Here is a 27,233-nt window from a genome sequence, read left to right on the forward strand (position 1 = left end):
AGCGAGACCCCATCTCTCTCTATATATATACATTTATGTGTATATATATATATATGGTTTTTTTCCAACAAACAACAAAAACAATCCCAGATATTGGGGCTTTCCTGTGTATCAGGCATGGTGCTAGAAGACAGCATATCTCCACCCTTCACTGGACCCAAGGATCAAAGAACCTGAAACTGAGGCTTGGAGACTTGAAGTCACTGGTCCAGCCCTAGGGGACAAAACTAGATTCAAAGCGGGCCCTTCCAGATTGCACAGCTCGGTCTGTCTCTGCTGACCCTGGGGCTGCCCTGAGACATTAAAAATCACCTCTATCATACAGTAAGCTGCCACCTGAGGATCTGAAGGTCACACTGAGTTTCCCCAGCCCCCAGGGAGGTGGGTGCAGCCTGACCTACCCTGCTGAGCGAGCTCATCACCTCCTTCCCTCCTGCCCTCAGCAGGCGCGAAATGAGGGCGGCCATTCAGGCCTCCCTGACACATTCTAAGGCGGTGAGTGCCCTTCTCCACCCCTTTCCTAATTGAATCATATTAACAGAAGACTACATTGTCTGTTTAACGGGCACCATAGCACCAGAGGGTCTAAGGCCAGCTTCAGACCTTGCGGGCAGATTGACAGAGGGATGCAGGATCTGGAATTCAACCTCAGAAGAGTAATTTTCCAAGGATGATCCTCTGTCCATCCAGGGGCAGGAAAAGTCCTCCTGAGGCTATTCCAGAAATGCCAGCCCCCTCCTCCTGCTTCCCCGGAGGAGAGATACACAGTGCAACAGGCTGCCGTTTATGAGTATAACCAAAGGGCTCCTTGCTCGTAATACTCTAAATAAGTTATTAAGGGCTACATATTATTTGGAATTTATCGACAAACTTTAGCATTCTTCCCAAGGGAAGGCGGGAACAAACAGGGAAGGGGGGCTGTGGGGTCTTCTGCTGCCCCTAAGTGAGCCACAACCAAAAGGCATTGACAAGCTTTGTCCTCAAGGGTGTCACCTTTGTGGGTGAAAACCCAGGTCCTTTGCTGGCTGCGGGGTTGTGTGTGACAGATGGCTACAGGTGGAGGGCAAGAAAATAACAATGCTGCAACAATAAATATTGACGGTCTGCGTTAGTACCGGGTGTCAGAGATCACAAAGTATCTTCTCTGACTCTTCCAACAGCTTCTTTTTTTTTTTTTTTTTTTTTTTTTTGAGACGGAGTCTCGCTCTGTCACCCAGGCTGGAGTACAGTGGCGCGATCTCCGCTCACTGCAAGCTCCGCCTCCCGGGTTCGTGCCATTCTCCTGCCTCAGCCTCCCGAGTAGCTGGGACTACAGGCGCCGCCACCTCGCCCGGCTAATTTTTTTGTATTTTAAGTAGAGACGGGGTTTCACCGTGTTAGCCAGGATGGTCTCGATCTCCTGACCTCGTGATCCGCCCGTCTCAGCCTCCCAAAGTGCTGGGATTACAGGCTTGAGCCACCGCGCCCGGCCAAAAGGTACTAGCACAATAGGCTCACAATAGACCACTGAGGTAGAGATTTTTCTACCCATTTGACAGAGGGAGTAATTGAGGCTCAGAGAGGTGAAATAAATTGCCAAGGCAAGTTACTTTGCCTCTCTAAGTTTCAGTTTGTCTCTCTCCAAAATAGAGATAAATTATACCTAGACCCTCCGTGTTTTTGAGGAATGAGAGATCACTAAGCTACCTGACACATAGTATGGAGATTGTACTTTCCAAAGATGGTCACACTGAAGTACTTACCATTCCATGGGCCCTTTTTACAGTGTGGCATGAACACTCCACCATCAAGAGGGGAATGTATGTCTCTTCCCCTTCACCCTGGGTGGAGTTTTGTAAGGGCCTCAACAGTAGAATATGGTAGAAGGACACAGCACAATTTTCAACACTAAGTCATAGACGGGGGCTCGAGTTTTCCTGACACGCTCTCGAGACATGTACCTGGGAACCAGCCACCATGTTGTAGGAAGCCAAGGCCCAGTGCTCCAGCTGACAGCCCCAGCTCAGATCTCAGTCAACAACTAGCATCTCTCACCCGGCATGGGAGAGGACAAGCCTGTAGACAGTTCCACCCCCAGCCTGCCAGTCTCCCAGCTGAGGCCTCAGAGAATGTGGAGCAGAGACAGCCCACCTGCTCTGTGCTCTCTCCAGAGCCACAAAATCCATGAGAAGAAAAAAAAAAAACCTAATGTTTCATGCCCCTGCGTTTTGGGGTAATTTGTTATGCAGTCATAGTAACTGGAACAGAATTGCAAGTGATTTCAAAGGGGGACTGTTAGTGTTGCTGGTGATAGTGGGAATTTAAACTGGTGGGAATTAAAACACCTGAGATTGCTATATGGCGTGTTACAGGAGAGTTTAGAAATGCTTTATCTAGGTTGGGCATGGTGGCTCATGCCTGTAACCCCAGCACTTTTCGAGGCCAAGGCAGGCGGTTCATTTGAGGCCAGTAGTTTAAGACCAGCCTGGCCAACATGGCAAAAAAATCTACAAAATCTACAAAAATTAGCTGGGCATAGTGGCAGGTGCCTGTAATCCCAGCTACTCTGGCAAGCCAAGGCATGAAAATCATTTGAATCCAGGAGGCGGAGGTTGCAGTGAGCTGAGATTGAGCCACTGCACTCCAGCCTGGGTGACAGAGTGAGACTCCGTCTAAAATAAAATAAAATAAAATAAAAAAGTGCTTTATTTACTCTTAGGTCACACACTATGGCACAAATGGAATAGAAGGGCAGTGATATGGGAGGGTATTTTTGTTTATGAAGCACCTACCATGTACCAGGGAATGACCACATCGATATGCAATACGTACACATACACATACACATACACATACACATGGACATTCCTCTCCACAATCCCCCACAAAAGGCCTTGTTCTTTCTGTAAAAGCACAAGGCAAAGTGATTTTCCCAAGGTCACGCCCCTAGCGTGTCATGTGGTGGAGCCTGGAGTGCACCTGTGTCCGCTGACTCTACAGCCCGTCCCTGCCCCTCTGTCACCCCATGACTCCCTTGGGAGCAGTTTGCAAGAGACCCCAGATTTCTTCACGATGTCTGCTTCCGCTGCTTTCCAGACGTCCTCAGCTCAGTCTGTACCCCCTCTGGATTACACACCTGCTTGTTTATTTAAGTCCTTCTGAATCAATATCTCCTCTCTGCTAACACTTGGGATAATAAGTTCCATCAATCAAATTGGCAACTGGGTCTTGAACCCCTGTGTGTGCCTCTCTGAGTGCTGCAGGAATGGGTTTTAGTCACTCTCAGTCCTAGTGAAGCTGTGCGTTCACAGACGTCTCAGCACTTGCTATGCAGAGGCTCTGGATACATCACTGTGCCGAGGTGACTCAGATACTGCCCCTTCCCTGCAGAAAAGCAATGCCAGATTTCCTAAACTGCAAAAATGCAGAACAGAAAGCAAAAGATGTGTTTTAAATGAGAGAGAGTAATAAAAGGGAGAGGAAATAACAATGGGGGATTTTTTAGAAGAGTTGAGATGACCAAGTATAACAACAGTAAAAGTAAATGCCAATATTAGAATTAAATGGCCACAAGACAAGACACGACAAAAAACCTGGTAAGGTTGTTCCCTGCTGTGTGGGGGGATACTCACTGCTTTCTCCTCTGACTTTTTTCACCATATTTTCCCTTGGCCTAATTTTTCTTACTTTTCTCTTACTTTATCCTGCCATGCTGTTAACATAATTGTAAGCACCTTGAAAATCCTCTTTGAGACAAAGAGGAGCATAAATAAATAAACAGCCCTGCTGTCTGTCTGTGTGGTAAGGTTGGTTTTTAAAAAAAATGCCTTGTCCCAGGCCGGATTTGAGCCTTAGTGAGTGAGAGAGAGCAAGAGAGAGAAAACTGTTGTTGCGGCTTGTGGGACTTAGAACATGAACAATGCCACTTTGGGACCGAGGAAGAGGGTATTTCCACTTCTGCTTAGCTGTGGCCTTGGGCAGTGGCCCTGATAGATAACGGCCATCATTATTATTTAAAATAGCTGCAGCAAAGGTAGACTCCTGTATGAATCAGGGTCCCCAGGCTAGCTGGAGCTGACTCACACTGGCGCTGTGAGAGCCTTTGCAAACCAGGTGTTCAACTATCAGGAGCTGAAAATCCACCACAGTGATGGAAGTAGTTATACTGTGGAAATCTACGAACAATACAAATCAGGGCTTTTGTCTTTTTGGAGAGCTGCTTTGCCAGCACACCACTTTAGAGGATACACTTAAATTGGGAAACCTGGGGAGGTATTAGGAATGAAGGTGCGGACAGGTTATAGGAAACCAGTAGTAAACTAGGGGCTCACAATCTTGGTTGAGGGCTGAGGGAAGGGAGCTATGTCCAGGATCCGCAGGAGAATCTTCTTGAGAGGGGATGTCCCCAGCCTGGGGAGACTCTCAGGGAAGAAGCTGGGGAACAGACTGCTGTCCTCACTCTCCTGGGATGTGTTGATGAAAAAACCAAACTCTGTAAATTGTTTGAAGAGAGTTGTTCTGAGCCAAATGTGAGGACCATGACCTGTGACAAAACTTCAGAAGGTTCTGAGAACATGTGTCCATGGTGGTTAAATTACAGCTTGATTTTATAAATGTTAAGGAGGTAGAAGTTACAGGCAGACGTCAATGAATACACATAAGATTTACATTGGTTCGGCCCAGAAAAGCAGGACATCTCAAATGGTGATGGATTCAAAGATTTCCTGGTGGATTCAAAGATTCAAAGGTGTATTCAAAGATTTCATGAATAGCAATTGGTTGAAATAATTAAGTTTTGCCTAAAAAGTTGAAGTCGACAGAAAAAACCACGGAGTGGGGTTGTGGAAACCAAGGTTATTGTTACGTAGATGAAACCTCCAGGTAGCAGGCTTCAGAAAGAATAAATGATAAATGTCTGTCATCAGACCTTAGAAGGTTTGATTAGACTCTTAGTTAAATCTCTCTGGGATGAGAAAAAGACTTGGAAAGGGAAGAGAATTCTCTGTAGAATGTAGATTTTCCCCACAACTGACAGCTTTGCAGGGTTGTTTCAAAATATGTCAAATAAATATAGTTTGGGGTAAAATACTTGTTTCTTTCAGAGGCTGCTATCTGTCATGTGATGCTATACTACACTCAGTTTGGAATTTGGCATTTACTACTACAAAGAGTCTGTTTGTCAGTCTTAAGACCTCTGTGTTAATGTTAATGCTGGTAAGTCGTGCCTGAATACCAAAGGGAGGAAGGTATTTTATTATGAGGCATGTCCAACATCCCCTCCCCATTATGGCCTGAACTAGTTTTTCGGGTTTCTTTGAAATCTCCTTGGCCAAGAAGAGGGGTCCATTCAGTCAATCAAGGGACTTAGCATTCTATTTTTGGCTTACAGACCCTTCTCCAGACACCTGATCTCCTTTGGTTGGATCCAACTGGTAGACAGACAAAGAGCTTGTTGCTGCAGTCCCAGGGATCAGCTTCCAGGGCAGAGCCAGCTAGAGAGTAAGAAGGGGTCAGGAGGGGCTCACATAGATATCAGTCCATCTGCCTGTGTATGTGGCTTTGGGACAGGAAAACTAGATAAGAGCAAACCAAGAGGGCTTGAGCACACAGGGACTCCCTGCAAATCCCCCAGCAATATTTGTAGGGGTCTGAAAGCTATGTAGGTAGGGACTCTAAACCAAAACATTTGTAAGTCAAATTTTATGTGGCTTATTTGGAGCCCCAGGTTGTTAAATATTCTTTGCACAAAATAGGTTGATGAAAAGAGTCAAACTCTGTAAAATATTCTGAGCCAAATATGACTGACCAATGGCCCATGATGCAGCCCTCAGGAGATCCTGAGAATATGTGCCCAAGGCAGTCAGGGCACAGCTTGGCTTTATACATTTTTGGGAGACGTCAATCAAATACATTTAAGAGATACATTGGTTCAGTCCAGAAAGGTGGACAACTTGAAGAGGGGGCTGCCAGGGTTATAGGTAGATTTAAACATTTTCTGATTGGCAATTGGTTGAAAGAGTTATAATCTATAGAAAGGGATGCTAGGGTTATAATAAGAAGTTGTGGATGTCAGGCTTCTGAGCCCAAGCTAAGCCATCATATCCCCTGTGACCTGCTCATATACATCCAGATGCCCTGAAGTAACTGAAGAATCACAAAAGAAGTGAAAATGGAAAATGGCCTGTTCCTGCCTTAACTGATGACATTACCTGTGAAATTCCTTCTCCTGGCTCATCCTGGCTCAAAAGCTCCCCCACTGAGCACCTTGTGACCCCCACCCCTGCCCGCCAGAGAACAACCCCCTTTGACTGTAATTTTCCACTACCTACCCAAATCCTACAAAACAGCCCCACCCCTATCTCCCTTCCCTGACTCTCTTTTCCCACTCAGCCCGCCTGGCCTGAGCACCCAGATGATTAAAAAGCTTCATTGCTCACACAAAACCTGTTTGGTGGTCTCTTCACAGGGACACGAGTGAAAGTGGAGACCAAAGTTTTATGATGCAGATGAAGCCTCCAGGAAGCAGGCTTCAGAGAGAATAGATTGTAGAGGTTTCTTATCCGACTTAAGGCTGGTGTTGACATTGAATGTTGGTCAGCTGTTCCTGAGATCCAAAAGGGAGCAGGGCATAATGAGACATGTCTGGACCCCTCTTTCCATCATGACCTGAATCAGTTTTTCAGGTTGATTTTGGAATGCCCTGGTGAGAGAAGTGATCCATTCAGATGATTGGGAGGACCTTAAAATTTTATTTTTGGTTTATGAATGTTTGCACACTTCTTGTTATTTTCCTAGAATAAAGACTGGACCTCCAAGGCAAAATTCTAGGACAAAAGGTTTCTACATTTTTAAGATTTTGTTATATACTGCACACCTTTTACCAGAATTGTTTCACATGTCCCTGTGAAGAGATCACCAAACAGGCTTTGTGTGAGCAACATGGCTGTTTATTTCACCTGGGTGCAGGTGGGCTGAGTCTGAAAAGAGAGTCAGCGAAGGGAGATAAGGGTGGGGCCATTTTATAGGATTTGGGTAGGTAAAGGAAAATTGCAGTCAAAGGGGGGTTGTTCTCTGGCGGGCAGGAGTGGGGGGTCACAAGGTGCTCAGTGGGGGAGCTTTTTGAGCCAGGAAAAGGAATTTCACAAGGTAATGTCATCACTTAAGGCAAGGGCCGACCATTTTCACTTCTTTTGTGGTGGAATGTTATCAGTCAGGGGCAAGGCATTTTTACTTCTTTTTGATTCTTCAGTTACTTCAGGCCATCTGGGTGTATATACATGCAAGTCACAGGGGATGCGATGGCTTGGCTTGGGCTCAGAGGCCTGACGAGAATACCGATACCAATTTTTGTACTCACAGCTGGTAGAGGAGACTGGTTGATTTCACACATCATCACCAATTCTTAACACTCTTAAATTTGAAAATATGTCTTTTGGCTAGGTAAAAACTCTTTCATCTGTTTTTTAATTTGCTTTCTTTAAATTACTAGCAAGATTGTACAGTCTTTTATATGTTCATTGGAAGTAAAATATTTTATTGGTCCCAAATTGTGACCAGGAATACATAAGAAGCCCCTGTTTTAGACCATTCTAACTGTCCTTCTTCTCTGGCAAGATTCAGAGGCCCAATCTTCATCAGCTGTTCTAAGTGGTTCAGGTCAGGACCGGCTCCAGGGGCTGAATGCCCCACCCATGCCCTCCCAGCCTCTCAGCACGGGCAGGGGGTTTTGAGGTTATAAACAGGTTATTCTGTAAACTTCCTGTGCTAAGTCATAGAATGTCAGCCCTCCAAGGGCCCTTAGAGGTCATCTAGGCTAGTTGCTGGAAAAGAGGCACCTGATCCAGCCCCCTCAAGTGGGTTCTTGGATCTCATGCAGGAAAGAACTCAAGGAGAGTCACAGAGTACAGGGAAAGAAGCAAGTTTATTAGAAACTACTTTGTTACAGAGTAGGGCATCCTCAGCAGGAGGAGGAACATGCCATCCTCTGCTAGCATCTCTATTTATAAGAAATTAGAAGGAGCTATAATTAAACTTGGAATGTGTAGATGTGCTCACCAGAGGTAAGGGCTATTGGTGCTATCAATGACCATGAATCTTTTAACCTAAGGCTGCTAACTGACGTTATCTTTAAGTAAAATGGGCTGTACTCTTAAGATATCTGGACATTGTACAGGCTTGGTGGGAGATGTTCTGTATGGCCATAAATATTACATAATTATAAGTGGTGGTCAGCTTAGAATTTGGCTATTTTCAGACCATTAGCATTAACCTTAAATATGCTTTGTGAATGCCTGGCTGCTCGCTTCAATATGGAGTCACTCTAGTCACATTTTATTAAACCAGAGGCCTGGTAAACAGGGGTTTCTATAACAGGCCTACATGATCACTTTGTCCTTGAGTAATGTTTTCTATTTATAAACTGATAGAGGTAAGTCATAGAGAATTTGATAGTACAGAAAAGTAAAAAAGGGAGAAAATAAACACCAATCAAGATTCAATGTCCTGAGGAAACCACAGTCAAAATATTGGTGGATTATGTTCTGAAGATTGATACAAATACTTTCTATAAACAAACTTAGGAATATACTATACAATTTAAAATATGTTGTTATTTTAAATAGAAGCACTTTCCCATTTATGTAATATTGTTTTTCAAAATACCACTTCATGGCCCTATAATAGTCCATCATATAGATATGCCATAAAATGTTTTACAATTTTCCTATTCTGAGATATTTAAGCTATTTTCCAGACTTTGCTCCAGGGATGATCTACTCTCCAGGGATGATCTGTTCATGTCGTCTTTGCTCATCTCTCTGATTATTTCATCTCTCTGATTATTTCCTTCCAACAGGTTCCTAAAAGCATGGATCAGAGCCAAAGAATATTAGCCATTAAAGGCTTCTGCCTCTTCTCTTTTTGTGGAAGCATAGGATCTGATAAAATACACACCTCTGTTCAGCTGGTGAGCCATGTGAGCTCAGACAGGTGCAGTGATTTGCCCAAAGCCACATAGCTTTGTTAGACCAGGGATTGGAACTCAGGCCTGTCTTGACAGCCTCTCGTGAGTGCCAGAACCCAGCCGGGAGCCCTTGCTTCCTGACTCCTATGCGATATTCTTGCCTTATTCCTTGTATTAGTCCGTTTTCACACTGCTATAAAGATACTACCTGAGACTGGGTAATTTATAAGCACCAGAGGTTTAATTGACTCACAGTTCTGCATGGCTAAGGAGGCCTCAGGAAATTTACAATCATGGAGGAAGGAGAAGGGGAAGCAGGCACCTCTTCACAAGGTGGCAGGAAAAAGAGAGAAAATCCCAGGGGAAATTGCCATTTATAGGATCATCAGATCTCATGAGAACTCCCTCACTGTCACAAGAATAGCATGGGGGAAACAGCCCCTATGATCCAATCACCTCCCACCAGGTCCCTCCCTCAACACTTGGGTATTACAATTCAAGATGAGATTTGGGTGGGAACACAGAGCCTAGCCATATCATTCCTCTTTGTAGAATGTTTCTCCACCAGTGAGAGCTCTCAGTTACTGATCACCAACATATGCCAAGAACTGTGCTGAGTACATGAACTGTAGTATTTCATTTGATCCTGACCCTTTGAAGAGGTTACTGTGGTTATCCTAATTTTATAGATGGGGACACTGAGGCAGAAACACAGCATTTCTTGTCCAAGATCACGATGCTAGTACCTTAGAGCCGAAACCCCCATTCCTTCTTGTCTGAGCAGTGTGGTCCAAATAGAACTTTCTAATGGCAGAAATGTTCTATAACTTTGAGCCATTCAATTCAGTAGCCACCAGCTACCTACGGCTGTCGAGCACTTAAATGTGAACAGCGTAAGTGGAGAACTACATTTTTAATTTTAATTAATGTAAATGGAAATAGCCACACGTAACTAGTGATATTGGACATGTATCTCTGGAGCCTTAAGCTTCCCTGTTCCCTCCATCATAGCCTGTCACAGGCAGCTCTGAAGAGCTCTCCCCTAGCATACTTGGACCTCAGCCTGGGGTGGGACTCAGAATAACCCTCCTGACACGCCGTGCTACTCCTGAGCCAGAGACCTTCTGCCAGCCGGGACCTTGTGCCTGAGGCAGATTCTTCCGCAGCCCATAGGGCTGGCAGTCCCAGGAGCTACTTCCTGTGGGCATTTAAAAAGACACTGCAGAGAGAGGCTTTTTAATCCCCTTTTGTTACACATTAATGAAAATGTAAGTCTGTCATCCATAAATAATAAGATTGCCCCTGTGAAGCTCAAGGTCTACATTTACACTCAGAGTGAATATTATTATGAACTTCACTAGAATCTTCTCTGAGAGTGAACAAGGTAGATGAGAGCTGTGCCTTCTCTCAGCGGAGCACCATCTCCCAGAAGACTCTGTCTCTAAGGAGGGAAGTGAAGGGGCATAAAAGGACTGATTTTTAAAAAATCATCATTAGATCTGGGCACAGTGGCTCATGACTATAATCCCAGCACTTTGGGAAGCCAAGACGAGAAGATCACTTGAGCCCAGGAGTTCTAGACCAGCCTGGGCAACATAGTGAGATCCCATCTCTACAATTTTTTTTAATGAGCCAGGCATGGTGGCACGTGCCTTTGGTCCCAGCTACTTGAAGCTACTGAGGTGGGAGGATGGCCTGATCCCAGGAAGTCAAGGCTGCAGTAAGCCATGATTTCGCCACTGCACTTTAGCTTGAGTGACAGTGAGACTCTGTCTAAAACAAGCAAACAAACACCTCACAATTTCATAATTTACTGAGTGTCTTCTTCATGCCAGGCCCTGCCCTGGGCCCGGCACATGCCTCACCACAGTACTTTCGTAGAGTTGCTGTGACCCAAATTACTACAAACTGGGTGGGTAGTTTAAAGCAACAGAAACGTATTCCCTCACAACTCTGGAGGCCAGAAATTCAAAATTAAGCTGTCAGCAGGCCCATGCTCCCTTCAAAGACTCTAAGGGGAGAAGCACTCCAGGCTCTGCCTCTGTCTTCACGTGGCCTTCTCCTGCTCTGACAGTGGCTTCTTCTCTCCTGTCTCTGATAAATATACTTACTGTTGGATTTAGGGCCCACCCAGGTAATCCAAGATAATCTCAAGATTCTTTGTTTAATAATGTCTACAAAGACTCTTTTTTTCCTAATAAGATCATATTCAAGGTATCAGAAATTTGGACATGGACATATCTTTTGTGGGGGCACCATTCAAGCCACTATACTCATGTTATTCAATCTATGTAACAACTTTGAGAGGGAGGTGAATTAGTCACGATGGACTCACTGCTGCAACCACCCCAAGGTTTTAATGGCGTTATACAGTAACAGTGCGTTTCTCACTCGTGGGAAGTCCAGTATGAATGTTCCTGCTTGCGAGGCTCTCCTCTAGGTGGTTGCTGGGAGAACCAGGCTCCTTCCATCTGTGGCTGCACCATCCTGTGGCCTTGAGGTCCCCCTGGAGTTATCCAGCAGGTGGACTGGGAGCAGGAGAGGCAGAAAGAACGTGTGAATCATTGAACATCTGATACACAGACACATTGGCCTGAAAGTGACATACATTACTGATCCTCACATCCCATTGGTGAGGACGAGTCATGTGGTCTGCCTACCTGCAAGGGAGTCTGGGAAATGTAGCCCCTGAAGGCTCAGTGACTTCTCAGCATGAATATCACACTCTTGGGATGGGGATAGGGGGAAAGCACCACACCTTGTTGGTCAGCTGGCCATGGCTGCCAGTGTCATTCATTCACTTATTCTTTATTCATGTAATTCATTATTTTGCTCATTTTTCAGAAGAGAAATTTGAGGCTCAGGAAAGTTAGGTGATTTGACTGTCACAGAGCATTTAAGTCACAGTTCAATTATTATTTATTAAGGGATGCTGAATTAGGTGCCCCTCCTTCATGTAGGCCTGTTCCATCATTGGATTTAACCCACTATATAATTTATCTATATGTTTGCCAGGAACATGATTGATAAGATTGATTTATCCCACCTCCCAAATTGTACTTTGGCTCTCAGTCCTCCTCCCTCTCTCATCTATCCCTTTGGAGAATGGGTAGAGAGAGCTAGAGCTGGAAAGCAGGAGGCAGAGAGGTACCAGAGATCAGAGCCAGAAAGGGAGGGAGTGGCAGAAAGACAGAAAGAAACTCCATGTGGGCCAGATGTCCTAGAAAAGTTTCCCTGGTTTGATATGTAAGGGATTTTGGGGCAGATTCATTTAGGGAAGATTCAAGAGCAGAGGAAAAATACGAGAAACATAACTGAGAATTATTAACGTGATCCTCTTTTACGTGTTTATGGAAAAGCAGTGACTTTCTTCTGAATTTGTTTTAATTTCTTTTGTGTGCTAGACTGTACATCTTGACTATGACCCCATACAGAGAGATGGGCTATGGGTAGCATGACTGCAGGTCCCCATCAGCCATGGACAGGCCCTGTTTACTCCTGTCATCTCCTTTTACTCTCAAATGTGTCCTAGTTTGAGTCAATGAAGTGACCATCCTAACTTTGGAGGAAACTGGCTTTTGAGTGTATAGGTCCCCTTCCCAAGGCCAAGTGCTCCTCTGGGATGGAGGCCATGGCCAACTTATCTCTGAAGGTCCAGGCATAGCTCAGGCCCTAATGCATAGCAGGTGCCCAAGAAATGAATGCAGAAGCCAGGAAGAACCAAGCTATAGTTTGAGTTCAGGCCTTTACAATCCAAATGCCAGATTCATCCTACTACTCCGGCTTTGGTTGTGGAGCTCTTTGAACACAGTGAAGCAATTAAAGAGTGTCTCCTGGCGTGGAGCCACCTGCACTGCATGCCAGAGGGATTCACAGAGGGGAGATGCATATTGTAGCAGAAAACAGCTTCTAAGCTTCCCACTTTAGAGCCTGTGGGGAAGAAGCAGAGTGGGACTGAGGACCACCCTCCACAAACCACTGTCTTGGTCCTGCACTGGAGGACATGGCTTAAGTTTCCTCCCGCATCTCTTGTGGGCAGGAGGCAGGATATTATAATGAGGTCCTAACTCTGGACACAAACTTGCCAGAGAGGTTTGAATTAGAACTCGCCAGAGAGGAAAATTAAGCTTCAGGATTTTAGTTTTTTAAATGTGCATTTATTTTTCATTGTAAATAGCTTAAGCACAGTCTTAAAAATTTGAAACTAATAAATAATCATCTATAATTCTACCATTTAATAAATGTACTATGTATATTTATAAATTTTTTCCCAGATTTTTTCCCCTTTTTACATGGTTTTTCTGTACATAGTTATCATCACAGACTGGTGTATTGGTTATCCATTGCTGTGTAACAAACCACCTCAAAATGCAGTGGCACCAAAGGCTCATGATTCTGCTGAGTGGTTCTTCTGGGCTGGGCTAGGCTGGTCTCAGCTAGGCTCACTCATGTACTTGCAGTCAGTGGGCCCCAGGCGACTCCTTGTGTCGGGTGGTTGCCGGGCTATCATGGGTGACAGGCTAGTGACTCTGCCATGTGTTTTTCAGAAGGCTAGACAAGCCTGTTCTCATGGTGACAAGATGCAGAAGCAGGAGGGGAAGCAGAAGCTGCAAGTCCTCTCAAGGTCCAAGCTTGAAACTTGCACTGTCACTTACAGGCATTTGATTGGTCCAAGCAGATCATGAGGCTAGCCCAGACTGAAGGGTAAAGAAAGATTATTTCTTGATGGAGGAACTACAAAATATTGTGGCCATTTTTGCAGTCTATCAGGACTGTGTGAAGATTTTTACCTTTCCATTTTAAAATTTATTATTGTATTATAATTTTTTCCTTATTAATACAAGGGATTCGTGATATTATTTAGATAGTAGATAGACTACAGTTTACTTAGACATCTCCCAATTATTAAACACAAAGATGACTTCCAGTTCTCCCGCACATAAATAAAGCTGCATGGAATAGACAGGTATTTCTGTAATTTTGATTGTTTCCTTGGGATAGACTCCCAGAAGGGGAGTCAATAAGGCATAAATGGTTTTTGATATTCTAATAAATGAAAATAAATATAGATTTAATAAAACATTAAGGCCAAATTGCCCTGCAAAATTATGCTGCTTTACCTCCAGCCACAGAGAGAAAAGGGATTTTCTTTTTTCTTTTTTCTTTCTTTCTTTTTTTTTTTTTTTTGAGATGAAGTCTTGCTCTGTTGCCTAGGCTGAAGTGCAGTGGTGCAATCTCAGCTTTCTGTAACCTCCGCCTCCAGGGCTCAAGCGATTCTCCTGCCTCAGCCTCCCAAGTAGCTGGGACTACAGGCACCCACCACCATGCCCAGCTAATTATTAGTATATTTTAATTTTTTAGTAGAGACAAGGTTTTGCCAGGTTAGCCAGGCTGGTCTCGAATTCTTGACCTCAGGTGATCCGCTCACCTTGGCCTCCTAAAGTGCTGGGATTATCGGCCTGATCCACTGCGCCCAGCTGAGAAGAGGGATTTTCAGCAGCAGCCTGGACTCGAGTATCCTTGCAGGGCCTCCTGGCTTCCCTTGATTCATTTTGCTTTCCTGGTGCCTCATGCCAGGGAGCTGGAATGAGGCACAACTGGGCAGACCCTTCCTTGGGCAAAAGTATTAGTGTCTGTGATCATTGTTCTCTGACAGTCAGTTCTGTGGTACATAACGATTGGTTCAGGTCCCTGCGATCTTCTTGTCCATGCGAGACCGGATGAGAAGTCTCCTGGACCAGTGATGGTAACACCTGCACCCTGAGCTGGGGAGCAGGTGGTATCACAGATGAGCTCCCATCCCAGGCTCGCTCTCACAGTCTCCTTCCACAGCTGTGTTACCAGCCCCTGCTCAATCATGTTTCCATGTGATTCTCATGGAAACCTCATGTGATTGGCAATACCAAGATTTGTACCACATCCAGATAGAGACTAGGGGCTAGAATACCTCTTCCCTCCCCGTTTCCCCTGGGCTTGACCTTTCAACTAGACACTTCTTCCACTTCCTCAAAACTTATGTCTCCTCTTTTACTTCCTCAGTTCCTTGTTTGTCTAAAACACCAGCTAACTGATAAATAATTGCATATATGGTTACTATGTTTTCCTCCTGGAGAACAAGCTTCATTGAAGATTTTCTAAAAATATTTGGCTCTAATATAAGGGAAATTGGGATCACCATGAGCAGTGAGTTGGTGGAAGAGAGATTGGGGGTATGTTTATGGAAAATCACAGATCCGTGGGTCTAGAAGTTAAAAGAGGACTGGCCCCTTGAGCAAATAAAGGAGGAGTAAGTTGGAGAGCCTATGTGTATAGCATTTGAGGGCAAGGGCTCCGGAGTTCAACACACTCAGCCTCAAATCACCTACCCATTACTGGTCGCGTAAATGTGGCCAAGTTACTTAACCACTCTGCGCCTTGGTTTTCCCATTTCTAAAATGGACATAATAACCCATACAGGGTTATTGTAAGGATTTTGACAAGAAATGGCAGGTAGCAATAATTACACCTATTGCATTTAAAAAGTGGCTCAGGCACAAGAGGTGAGTGGCCTGTTCAAGGCAGCATGGCCTGGAAGACCTTCAGCAGGGGCCAGTAAGCGCCCTCATATCCAGGGAAGCTGTTTCTTTCTCCTCCGACATCAGCATCCCTCTCTTCTTCCTAGGTCGGCCCCAGAAAGTTCATGCCCTCTCCTTCCTAGGTTCCTTCCTCATTCCAAAGCCTGGAGGATCTTTGCACAGAAAGGGATCTGCTTCCTGCCTAGAGCTTGGATAACCCCAGGCCTTCCGCATTCATGAGGTCCGAGGCCAGGGAGGAGGCCAGGCAGGAGGCAAGGCCATGGGCCCAAATCTGTGCCATGAGCATCAGCAGAAGATTCCAAAGCCGGAGACCGCAAATAAAAACCCCAAGTGATGTGGGGCCATCAGCTTACTCAGATTCAACCCAGCACCATTCAGCAGCTTTTCAAGACCAAGAAGTCCATACTACTCTCTTGCTTGCAAGATACTCAGCCTATGAAATCCTCAGCTGAGGGAGTCCTCAGAGGAGCGTGGAACCTTGGGGGTGATTTTGAGGAACTGACACTGGGAAGCAACCTAGGGTCTGTGGCACACATGGTGGGCAGCAAACCTTGCCTGTCCACACCACGGACCAGCTAACCATGGACCAGTTAAGAGTGACGGCTGCTGCTGCTAGTGGGGGAAGCTGCCTGTGCCATGGTTAAGGACCCCAGGGCTGGGCCTGTGCCCCATCGTGTTATGTAACAAGAAAGACAAGGATTGCAGGTGCTTTCCCACAACTAAGATGGGTGCAGCTGCTGGGAATGGGAGGAACATTTATAGATCTAAAGACGGGCAGGAATTTAGAAAGGTAAGGGTACTATCTGCCTTGGCTAATACTTTTATTTCCTTCTATCCAGAAGTATAACCAAACAAAAAAATCTTTTCTAATGCTATGTAAAGGTAGGGAGGTTTAAAATTTTACCAACAATCCCAATCCTTGAACACAAGGACTATCATTATATTTGTGACTGTTGAATATTTTTAAAGACATATTAACACTACAGGGAACTGTATTTCTATAGAATGCACTTTGAAAAGCATTGCCCTACAGTATTTATACATTTCAGAACACATTTTAGGATCTGCCTTGTGTTGCTTCTGTCGTCATTTTACATTTGCTAGTCTTGACTTCCCATCTATCCAACACGCTTCCTGAGGGCAGGGCAAACTTGGACATCGTTGATAGAACAAGTGCCCAATCTGAAAATGTGTCACATTCCTGCTCAGGTTCCAAACGTGTCATAGAGGATTTATGGGTGTAAATTGTACTATTTGATCAAAACACCACCTCATCTTCAGTAGGGTAGTGACAATGACCTTCAACTGTGGTGGCGTCTTAGGTTTAGGGGTGTCCCTCAAAAAGCATGGGCTTTGTTGAAGCACAGCTTACTCTGCTGTGTGACTTAAGGCAAATAGCTTCATCTCTCTCAACCTCAATTTTCCCACCTGTAACATGGGCAGGATAATAGTTTTTAGCTTCTAGAATAGATTAAGGGAGGTAATATGAGTGGGTCATTTACAGTTGCTCATGAGATAAAATTCAAATGCTAGCTGTTGTCATTTGCCTGTTAATGTTATCTTGAAATCCCCCAGTGGTCAATGGTGGATGGCATTAATTGGAGGAAGGAATTGTTAGATAAAAGATGGTTACTAGATGATAGAAGGAGATTCAAATTATTGACTGGCAGAGAACTGTTTATGGAAGAGTTCTTGGCTCGTGACAGTCTCAGTTAAATAGAGCAGGGCCATTGGAGGGAGACCAGTTGCTTGAATGCAAGCTGTTAATCCCCAGGGAATCTCCAGGGCTCAGCCAGATCCTGGTCTGTAATCTGCTCTCACCACAGGCTGACTGAATGAGCTCATTGTCATGTAATTTAATAGGAACCAGGTGTCTGTGATTTCCGAGAGCGTGAGCAGAATCATCCTGCACCCCAAACTAGGAAGATGGAAAACACCTCACAGAAGCACACTTGCCCCTAGCTGCTTCCCATGTCTCAGACAGAGAGGAAATGGTCAAATTCCAAATGCATTCCTGTCCTTCTTGGGCGATGAGAGAAAGTAATTGGCATAGTTTGGGTGGGGTGAAGGTGGTTGTTTGGTTTGGGGTATTTGATATTTCTTATTGGCATAAAGGAAAAAATTGTATTTTGAATGCCCCCTGGCTTCTTGAAGAATGCTTTCTCTGCTGTCACTGCAGCCCTTGTCAAACAACAACAACAACAACAACAACAACAACAAAAACCTTAGTTGAAAAGAAAAAAGAAGGCACAGAAAAAGAGCAGCAGAGCAAAGGCTCAGTCAGGAGGTGGGTCTTTTTGCGTGAGTATTTGAAGGAAGAAGGAAAGGTGCTGGAGGGAAAGTCAGGCTGCTCTGGAAACGTTTCAGTCCTGGAACACCTGGGCTCTAAGGGTGTCATCAATAGCACACACTGCCCAGGCACTGCAAGGTGCGGTTTGCCAGTGAGCCGCCCTGGAGGCTGTAGAGGTGGGAGGGGCAGTAGGGGGAGAGGCTGTATTCTAGGGACTCAACAATCAGTGACTGTTCCTCTCCAGACTCTGCCTGATTACCGATGCACCCCAGCTCACATCACACAGACCTAAGAGACAGATCGGGGATGTGAACACTGGTCTGGCTGATGCTCGAGACTGTGCCATTCCTCTGCCTTCATGCCATCTCCTGAAGTTGAAATCTCAAACTTGGCTGTGTCACCACTGTCTTCCTTGGCTGGGAGTGGGTTCTTAATTTACAAAAATCCATCAGGACACTCCCCCAGGACCACCTGCCTTCAGGGTCTTGAGACCTCAAAAAGTTACCCTCAGGGATTAGACCTGGGGTCACAATGTGTGCAATGCGTGTGTGAACTCACCTGTCCAGCTGCTCTTAGCAAGTCAGCAAGGTCAAGTGACTTCTCCGTCCCATGGCTTTGCTCTTGTAACTTGGGGACAAACAGTACCCCGTGAGAAAGTTCACAGAGGCAGGGTTGTGCAGTAGTGACACGCACAGGCTCTTGAGGTGGTCTCGGTTCCAACCTACCCCTGCCACCAGGATCACCATGTAGGGCTGGGTGGGTTATGCCCTGTTCCAGAGCTCCAGGCCAAGATGACAAGGGGGGCCCAGTCTGTGCCCCTCTACTAAGCCATGGTCCCTGGAACTCCACCGACAGCAGGGTGTCTTATGCCAGTTCTACAAAGTATTCACATGGGCGAGGCCTGGCCCTGTGTGCTGCTTAGAGCTCAGGAATGTGGTTGAGTTGCATACCCTCAGTGTGCCTCAATGCCTTTACCTGTCAAAAGGGTAACACAACGCATTTCTCATCTGGGTTGTCATGAGGATCCAAGAGGTTAATACCTAGAAAGAACTTAGATCAGTGCCGAAAGCCTAGTAAATACTCAAAAACAAGTAGTAAGTATCTAAGAGGTTAGCTGTTAGCATTTGACCGGCATTTTTAAGTGCCTGTTCTGCTAAAGGCCAAATTTGAATCCGTAGTGTTTTCTAGTTTTATATGATTTTGTTTTTAGATCCAGTGTAACTATCAGGAATCCTGGGCAAAGCTATCAGAGTGCCATGAACCCCTGCCAGCCATCCCGTCTGGTCAGCCTTCCCTGTGCAGGCCTCCTGGATCCCCCAGGCAGGGGATCACAGACAGTATGGGTGCACCTGGGTCCCCCACACAGGGGATCGCAGACACAGTGCAGGTGCACCTGCATGTTCTTCTTGCACCCTGAAATGGAATAGGAAAGCTGGCTTTTTTTCTTTTTAAGCTCACCTGTTTTGGACCAATTAAAAGAAAGGCATTTTAAATAGGCCCTGTGGAAAGGGAACTGAAGTTGCTCCCCCAGGCTGGGCTCTGTGCCGGAGGTCAGGGCAGGATTAATAAGGAAGCTATAAATATAAACAATGGCCCATGTCTCTGTGGGCAATGTGCTCTGGTTTGGGAGGAAGGGAGAAAATTAAATTATAATGGGAAAATTTATAAATTACTTGGATCAGGATAAATAGAAAGAAATTAGTGGTGTCTGAATGAATCTCAGTGAATCTGTCAGAAGAATTTTGAGGTTGGCTCAGTGCAGGTGCACAAAGATGCCTGGGAGGATGGTGGAACAGGGCGCCACACAGCGGCAGGTGCAACTCCGGAGTCCTGCCTTCTTACTGTTAGTCATGCTCCCCCAGTGGGCTGCAGGGCTATTCTGGGATGAGAGATGATTGTATTTGTCAGATTTTCTATCAAAGTGAATATAGATGGTCACCCACCCAGTGAATGTGATTTTAACACCTTCCCTGTTGCACACCCTCCCAGATACTGGAGGTTTAGAGGGAAGCAGAGCCAGCTCTATGTTGCCCTCAAGGAGCACCCAGACATATCATGTGGCCAAGACGATTTCATCCAAGCAATGCTAATTGATCGCAGCCTTGCATGGACCTGGCGGGGTGCGAGAGCTCCTTGGGAGCACTTGCTCACTTTTACCTCACGGTACCTCCTCTATCCCTGCTAGGGGTCAAATGTCATTATGATGCCTATTTTACAGGTGAGGAAGCTGAGGCTCAAAGATGTGAGGGGACTGCCACACAGCCAATATGTGGCAGAGTCATGGTTCAAACCCAGGGGTTCGTACCTTCAGAGACCAAATTCTCATCCACTGAGCAGACAAATATTCTGACAGAGGACAGCCAGGGGACAGAGAGAGAGAGAGAGAGAGAGAGCGATTACATATGCACATGTGTGCATATGTGTATGGCGGTGGCTCTGTGTCAACCTGGAAGGCTTCTTGGAGGTGGTGAGGTCTAGTGGAATCCTAAAAGAAAGGCCTTAAATGCTACACTAAGGAATTTGGATTTTATCAACACTTTTTTTCTTTTTTGAGCAGAATTGAGACATGATTATATCCCCAACAAATCTATATTTAATAAGCAACTCCAAGGTGCCAGACAATCTTCTAGGTGCAGAGAGGGTTGCAGACACTTAATATAAGATGTATTCTCTGCCCTCTCCTAGCTTCGGTCTACTTGGAGAGATGAAATACAGATTTATTTAGAAGATAATAAGTAACAGTGTCAATAAACCAGTGCCGAGCATCAAATAAAAGTCAGAGAGTAGGTGCCATGGAGGTCAGAGGAGGGGGCAGTCAGGGCTCTGGGTTGGTCAAGGAAGGCTCCCAGGGTAGATGGAGAGGGAGAGGTTGGAGGGGTTATGGAAGATTCCAGAAAGGGTTCACTTTGAGGGCTGGGGCCTAGTGTTTGGCAGTACAAGTTCCCCCATGCTTAGCAGAGGGCCTGCCCATAGCAGGTGATGGTACCTGCTGGCTGAATGAATAAATGTTGGACCCAATGAAAAGAAAGGACAAATGGTTGAGAGATGAGGCATAACAAAGGGACTGGGGGTTGCAGGGATGTGTGACCACTGAGCCTCTAACCAGCCCACCAATACAGTTTAGTTGACTTGTGGCCCCACCAGGTAGATGAGCTTTCTTGACTTTCCTTTTTTTCAGGTCCTGCAGGCACATCTGTGGGAGAAGCAAGTAGAGTCTATAGGTGAAAAGCAGGAGAAAAGATGGGAGAAGCCTTGGGGGACAGAAGGAGGAAGCCTTGAATGTGAGTCCAACATGTTAGCTTTTTTCCTGCAGGCAGGAGGCAGCCATTGAGGCCTCTGGACATTCAAGTAGCAAGAGGGAAAGGATTTGGGGAGATCGATCTGGCCCTCCAAGGGGGAAAGAGGAAAAATGCTATAGGAGAGGGTTTCAGGAAGTGACTCCTACTATTTAAAATGTGCAAACCCTTTCATCCAGAAATGTGACTTCTGGACATTTGCCCCTAGATTGCGGAACAAATGTGAAGAAACAAAACCAGCAAAATGCCTTCTGGAGGTCCTTGCAGTGCTGTCTTAGATGGAGAAAACTAGAATGCAGCTTCCTCCAGGGGTGCAGTGCAGAGAGAGGGAGCTTGCTTTTTCTCTGCTGGCTCTCACCTCAGGGCCTCTGCACCAGATGTTCCCTCTGCCTGAAATGCTTTTCCCTGTCCGGTCGCATGGCTCAATCCTTTTCTTTGCCGAAAAGCCCCCTTCTCAGCAAGACCTTCCCTGATCACCCTATTCAAATTTTCTTCCTTCCCCCCACCCCCTCGTTTACACCACACACCTGCTGCCCCAGGCACCCAGCCCCATGACTACCTGACATACTCTTCATTTTATTTGTGTATCTTCTGTCCCTCTGGAATGGAAACAGCAGTGGCGATTGTCGTCTGGTTTGCACACAGGCTGTATCCTCAGTGCTAAAGCAGCGCTTGGCATAGCAAGTGCTCAGTGAAGATCTGTTGAATGAGTGAATGAAAGAAGGGAGGAAGGAAGGAATGATGATGGGTAAATCCACAGGTGTGTAGCCTACACAGGACATTAGCTTGAGCACCAGAGAGCAGACCAGAGCAGGTCCTTGGCTCCTGTGCCAACCTGCATCACAGAGGACTGTGGGGTCTTGGTGGATGAAGCCTGGCCTGGGTCTCTCAGGGCCCTCTGGCTGGGGCCACGAGGCACAGCTGCAGTGGACACTTTCAAAGTCATCACGCCTGGCCTTGGCACTCAATGGGCTCATTTTTTGTCATAATGACACCTTTCTAAACATAGCTATGCAAAATTAAAATGTCACAGTGCAAATGCTACAGCTGTGTGGTACTAGAAAGAACTCTAGGTCTTGAGTCAGAAGAGATGGACTCAAATCCCAAATATCTAGCCATCTCTCTCTCCTGGGTGTGGCCTTGCACTTCTCTGAGCTTCAGTTTCTTCATCTGTAAGATGGGGATGGTACTAGTAACTGTGTCACACACTGTTGTGAAGGCCGAGGAATTAAGCATGGTGAGAGATTTTTGGAAGCTGAAAAGCATCACACATTGGACATGACTTTTATACATAAATATGTAAAAATGGTCTCCTGACTGTGTCCTTGGCTTCCTGGTCTGCCACATGGAAAGAGGGCAGGGTCTCCCTCTCAGCACAGACTGGTCTCCTCCACCAGCCCAGCCTCCCCTTGTCACAGTGAGAAGGAGCCATTGACTGACTCAGAACCCACTCACCTCTCTCTTACATGGGGAAATCAACAAACCATTCATTTATGAATCCTGCATGTTCCCATAGTCTTGTCCAACTGTATCTGCTACCATTCCTGAGTGGAAGTTAAAAAAAAAAAAAAAAAGGCAGCACAAGTTGAAGATGGGAAAGAAGTGACCTAAGGTGACAGTCAATGTAGAAGGCAGATATGTGTCATCCTCACAGCAACTAAGATTAATGGGCATTGAGTGTCAGTAGCCCTGCCTTGGGAAGAACTCTGAGACTGGCTCCAGAATTCTGTAAATCCAATCAAGAGTGCTGCAATCAGTTAGCAATGTCTGCCTCAGGCAAGGGAGAAGAAACTATGGTCTGTATGTTATATCTAATATTTTCCCTTGTATCTAAGATACCCTCTGCTGTGAGACATGCAATCAACCTGATGAAGCTTTTTAAGAAAAAGTCTATTGTTAAATCAAGTTTAACCTAAAGCTGCCTCCTTACATATTTTAAGGTCAGCCTAAAGATTTCTCTGCACATTGTGAACTATAACAAGTAGAGATGTAAACAGACTGTAGCCTACACTTGTGCCAATCAAGGAGTGTTGGCCAATCAAATGTGGCCAACTGTTAGAACCATATTCAAATAAGGCAAATGCTGAGCTATAACCAACCCAGCTGTTTCTGTACCTCACTTCTGTTTTCTGTGCATCAGTTTCCTTTTCCTGTCCATAAATCTTTTCCCATCACATGGCTGCACTGGAGTCTCTGAGTCTACTCTGGCTCATGAGGCTGCCCAATTCGAAATCATTCATTGCTCAACTAAACTCTTTCAAATTTAATTCTGCTGAAGTTTTTCTTTTATCATTCTATTAATGCTAGATGTTGATTGTTGAATGAATCCCGGTTTCAGGAACTTACAAAATGTGTGTGTGTTTGAAAGAAGGAAATCATTACTTGCTATCCTTTCTCTATCAAAATCTACTTCAGCTTTTCAACTGAAAATTCAATGAGTATTCTTTGGAGTATAAATAAATGTGCTGAATCTACCTGGGCTTTTCCCACTCTGTGGCTTCTTGTTTCTATGTGCGATGCGAAAGGGGAGCTGTAGAGATGGGGAGGAGATTCTTCCAGGTGTTGGGAAGGTTTCCAATGCCCAGCACATAGTAGGTGCTCAGCAAATATTTGTTGAATGAATTTTTAATGATGAACTCAGTTTCTGCATAACTTTTCATGATTCATAAATGCTGTTACCTTAGCTAAGTTTAAATGTAGCATCTTATCTCCTGTCATACATATTCTTCTCTCTTTTTCTCTGAGTAGACACCGTGATAATCAATCGGGATAACCCACGAGGATATTGCCTCATTGTTTCTGAGTGAGGGGATGGGGCTGATGGAGGAAACCGGGGAGAGGCTTGCCTGCTGACTTCTTCCTGCTTTTGTGTTTGTGTTTGCCGTCTGCCTCTCCCTCACGTTTCCCTCAGTGTGTTCCCATCCTTGGATCCCTAATCCTACAGCCCAGGACTTTCTACAACGGCACTACTGACATTTTGGACGGGATAATTCTTTGCTGTGGGGGACTGTCCTATGTGCTGTGACATTTAGCATTGTCCCTGGCCTCTACCCACTGGATACCAGAGGCACCCCCCAACCCCAGCCGTGACAACCAAAAACGTCTCAAAACACACTACCCAGGTGAGAACCACTGCTTAGCCTCCCCGGGGAACATGGCTGGTTCCTTCTTTCTGAACAGTTTCAGAAGGAACATCAAGTACGCAACAAGCCTTCTGACTTCATGGTCCAGACCAGTTTCAGGCCCGCCATCCTATCGACCCTCCAGGCTCGTGTCTCGAAGGGCCTCTCTGACCATTCCCTGGTGTCTCCCTCATTTGTTGTCTGCTCCTCTCCACTGGGCTGTGAGCTCCACTAAGAGTTTTTTGTATCTCGATTCTCTCTCTATCCCTGGGGCCCAGAAGTGCCTGGCACTCAATAGGTTCTCCAGTGGATGAAGGTGAGGACCAGGTGACTAGGGGAGCCTCCCTGTGGAGGTGACGTCTCCATGCCATGAAATTGTCAGCCCTGGGAAGTGCTGAGGAAGAGCACTCCAGACAGAGGGCACAGCCACTGCACAGCTCTCAGGCAGGAACAGGCTTGCCTTGTGGAAGGCTGCTGGAGAGGAGAGAGTGTGGGATTGAAGAAGGGTGCTCCAAGAGCCAGAAGAGCTAGTCAGGAGGCCACAGTAAGGAGTGCAAACTCAGTTCCAGGAGTGACAAGAAGCCCTCTGGAAACCTCCCAGATATCCCAAGGTCCACCCCTGGCCCACTCTCACACTCCTCTCTCCTTGTTGCCCAGCCTCACTCTGGGAAGGCTGGGGAGGATTCCTAAATCTGGTCTGAACTCCTGAGGCTGAAGCCAGAGCTGACGTGGCCCCAAGTCATATCTCAGGGTGGGAGAGAGTCGTCCCATCAAGGAAGCAACACTACTAGGGCAGCTCAGCGCTCAGCCACCCCTCTAGCCCTCATGGGCAGGCTCTCAATCCGGAACCACAAACTCCAGGCCCAGGCAGGGAAGGCCTGGATCCTCGACTTCCGCCTCCTCCCGGAAGTCAGCTTAAAGAAGTGATGAGGAAGAGTGATCATTGAAGAGACTCGTCATTCCTGGTCAAACCATGCTGGAGGCCAGGGGTTTGCTAACTCGGCCTTGTCACAGGGGACTTCCCTTCTGCCTCAATGCTATGACAGAGCTGGGTCTTTAACGAAAAAGCTACATTTCTGCATTTAAAATGGAGATCAAGCCACTCAGTATCTCCGGTGTAAGAAGACATTTGGCAATAGTAACAGCTAATTTTTTTAATACTTACCATAACTCGTTTTACCCATTTCCTGTCTAGGAAAAAAAAAAAAAAAAGTGCAGCTCACTGCCAGCACTCATTTCTTGGGGCAAACAGGAAATGAGTTAATCCTAACAACAACCCTGTAAGGTGCATACTTTTATCATCCCCATTTTACAGATGGGGAAACTAAGGCAGTGAAGTCTAGTAATTTTCTCAGATTCACTAAAATTTCTAAGATAGGTTTAACAAAGAAATCCACCCATTAACCCTTAAATAATATCCTCTTTTTAAAATTAATGCTAGAATATGGTGCCATATCTTTTTAATTGAGTATATCTTTTGACCCAGCAATTCCACCACTAGGAGCTAAGCCTAAGGAGGTAAAGTATTTAGCTAGAAGGATGCAGTATTATTTAGTATGTGGAACTCAATGAGAATCTCCACTAAGAGGGCTTATTTAAATAAACTGTGATGCCTCCATATAAAAGTAGCTGTTCAAAATGACATCTGTTTGTATGTACCAACATAAAAAGATACCTAAATTATGTATTTTAACAGAAAAGTCCAGAATAATCACATTTTTGTAAGCAGTCATTTTGTCTGAGGACTGGGATTTCTATTGACTTTTAATTTCTTATTTTCACGTGTCTATAGTGTCTAATTTCTCTACAATGAACATGTACTACATTTATAATAAGAAAGAAACTCAATAAAAGTTATTGAATAAAAGAATAAGCAGCCAGAAATCTTTCTCTCCTGGGGAATTAGTGAGCCTCTTCCTCCCTGAGAGTAGAGGCTATGGCTGCTTTGCTGGAACCTTCCATTTGTCCCAAATGCTCCACTCTCTGCCAATGGGAGATGGGGTCTATATTCACCTGGTCCCTTCTGTGTGAGGCCACCTTGGCAGACGTCACTGCCCCTCCCAAAGCATCTGACTCTGCAAAACCCTCTTGTCATCTGGGTTCTGGTAAATTCCCCACTCCCTGTTTTTTTTTTCCAGGTATAGAGATAGCAAAAGCTCTGCTGCCCTGGCCCTGGTTCTAAATGTCCCCTGGTGTTTTCTCTACACTCCACTGACACCTTGATCATGAGTCCTTTTGGGAATGAACCCTCCTCAAATCAGCTGAAGGTAGAGTAGCATCTGCTTCCTGTTGAGGATTTGACAAATACACTTACCTGATTTGCTGTCTCTTCTTTTCCTAAGTCCTAATTTCCTAAAATAAAATGACTCTCCAATTCACCTGTCCACCTTGCCCTTCTCTCCTCATACCCAGTCTTGCCCACTAGACATCTTCGTTTGGACAACCAGGCAGCTTATAAGCCTCCTGATGCCCACCACAGGAGTCTGACTTTGTGCTGCCAAAGCTAAATTCTGTCTTCCGTGAGCACCACTCTTTGACTTTCCACCCACTCCAAACCTGAAAATCACCTTTGTCTGCCCCTCCTTTAATTTTGTACATCTCATCAGTGCCCAAAGCTTCTGAAATCAACCTCAGTAATGTCTCTTTCAAATAACCCCTTCCTGGTCAGGCGCGGTGGCTCATGCCTGTAATCCCAGCATTTGGGGAGGCTGAGGTGGGTGGATGACTTGAGGTCAGGAGTTCAAGACCAGCCTGACCAACATGGAGAAACCCCATCTCTACTAACAGTACAAAATGTAGCTGGGCAGGGTCGTGTGCACCTATAATCCCAGCTGCTGGGGAGGCTGAGACAGGAGTACTACTTGAACTCAGGAGGTGGAGGTTGCAGAGCTGAGACTGCACCATTGCACTCCAGCCTGGGCTACAAAGTGAGACTCTGTCTCAAAAAGCAAAACAAATAACCCCTTCCCATCATTTCTCCAGCCCCTTCCTCCTCGAGTCCTCCTGACT

General features: G+C 45.6%; 1 protein-coding gene across 1 annotated transcript in view; it reads left to right on the forward strand.

The window, feature by feature from the left end:
• Nucleotides 1-27,233, forward strand: part of KCNIP1 (potassium voltage-gated channel interacting protein 1) — a 379,587-nt gene that overhangs the window by 36,869 nt on the left and 315,485 nt on the right. The gene's annotated exons all lie outside the window — the stretch shown is intronic.

Source organism: Papio anubis, chromosome 5 (genome assembly GCF_008728515.1).
Source record: "Papio anubis isolate 15944 chromosome 5, Panubis1.0, whole genome shotgun sequence".
NCBI lineage: Eukaryota > Metazoa > Chordata > Mammalia > Primates > Cercopithecidae > Papio > Papio anubis.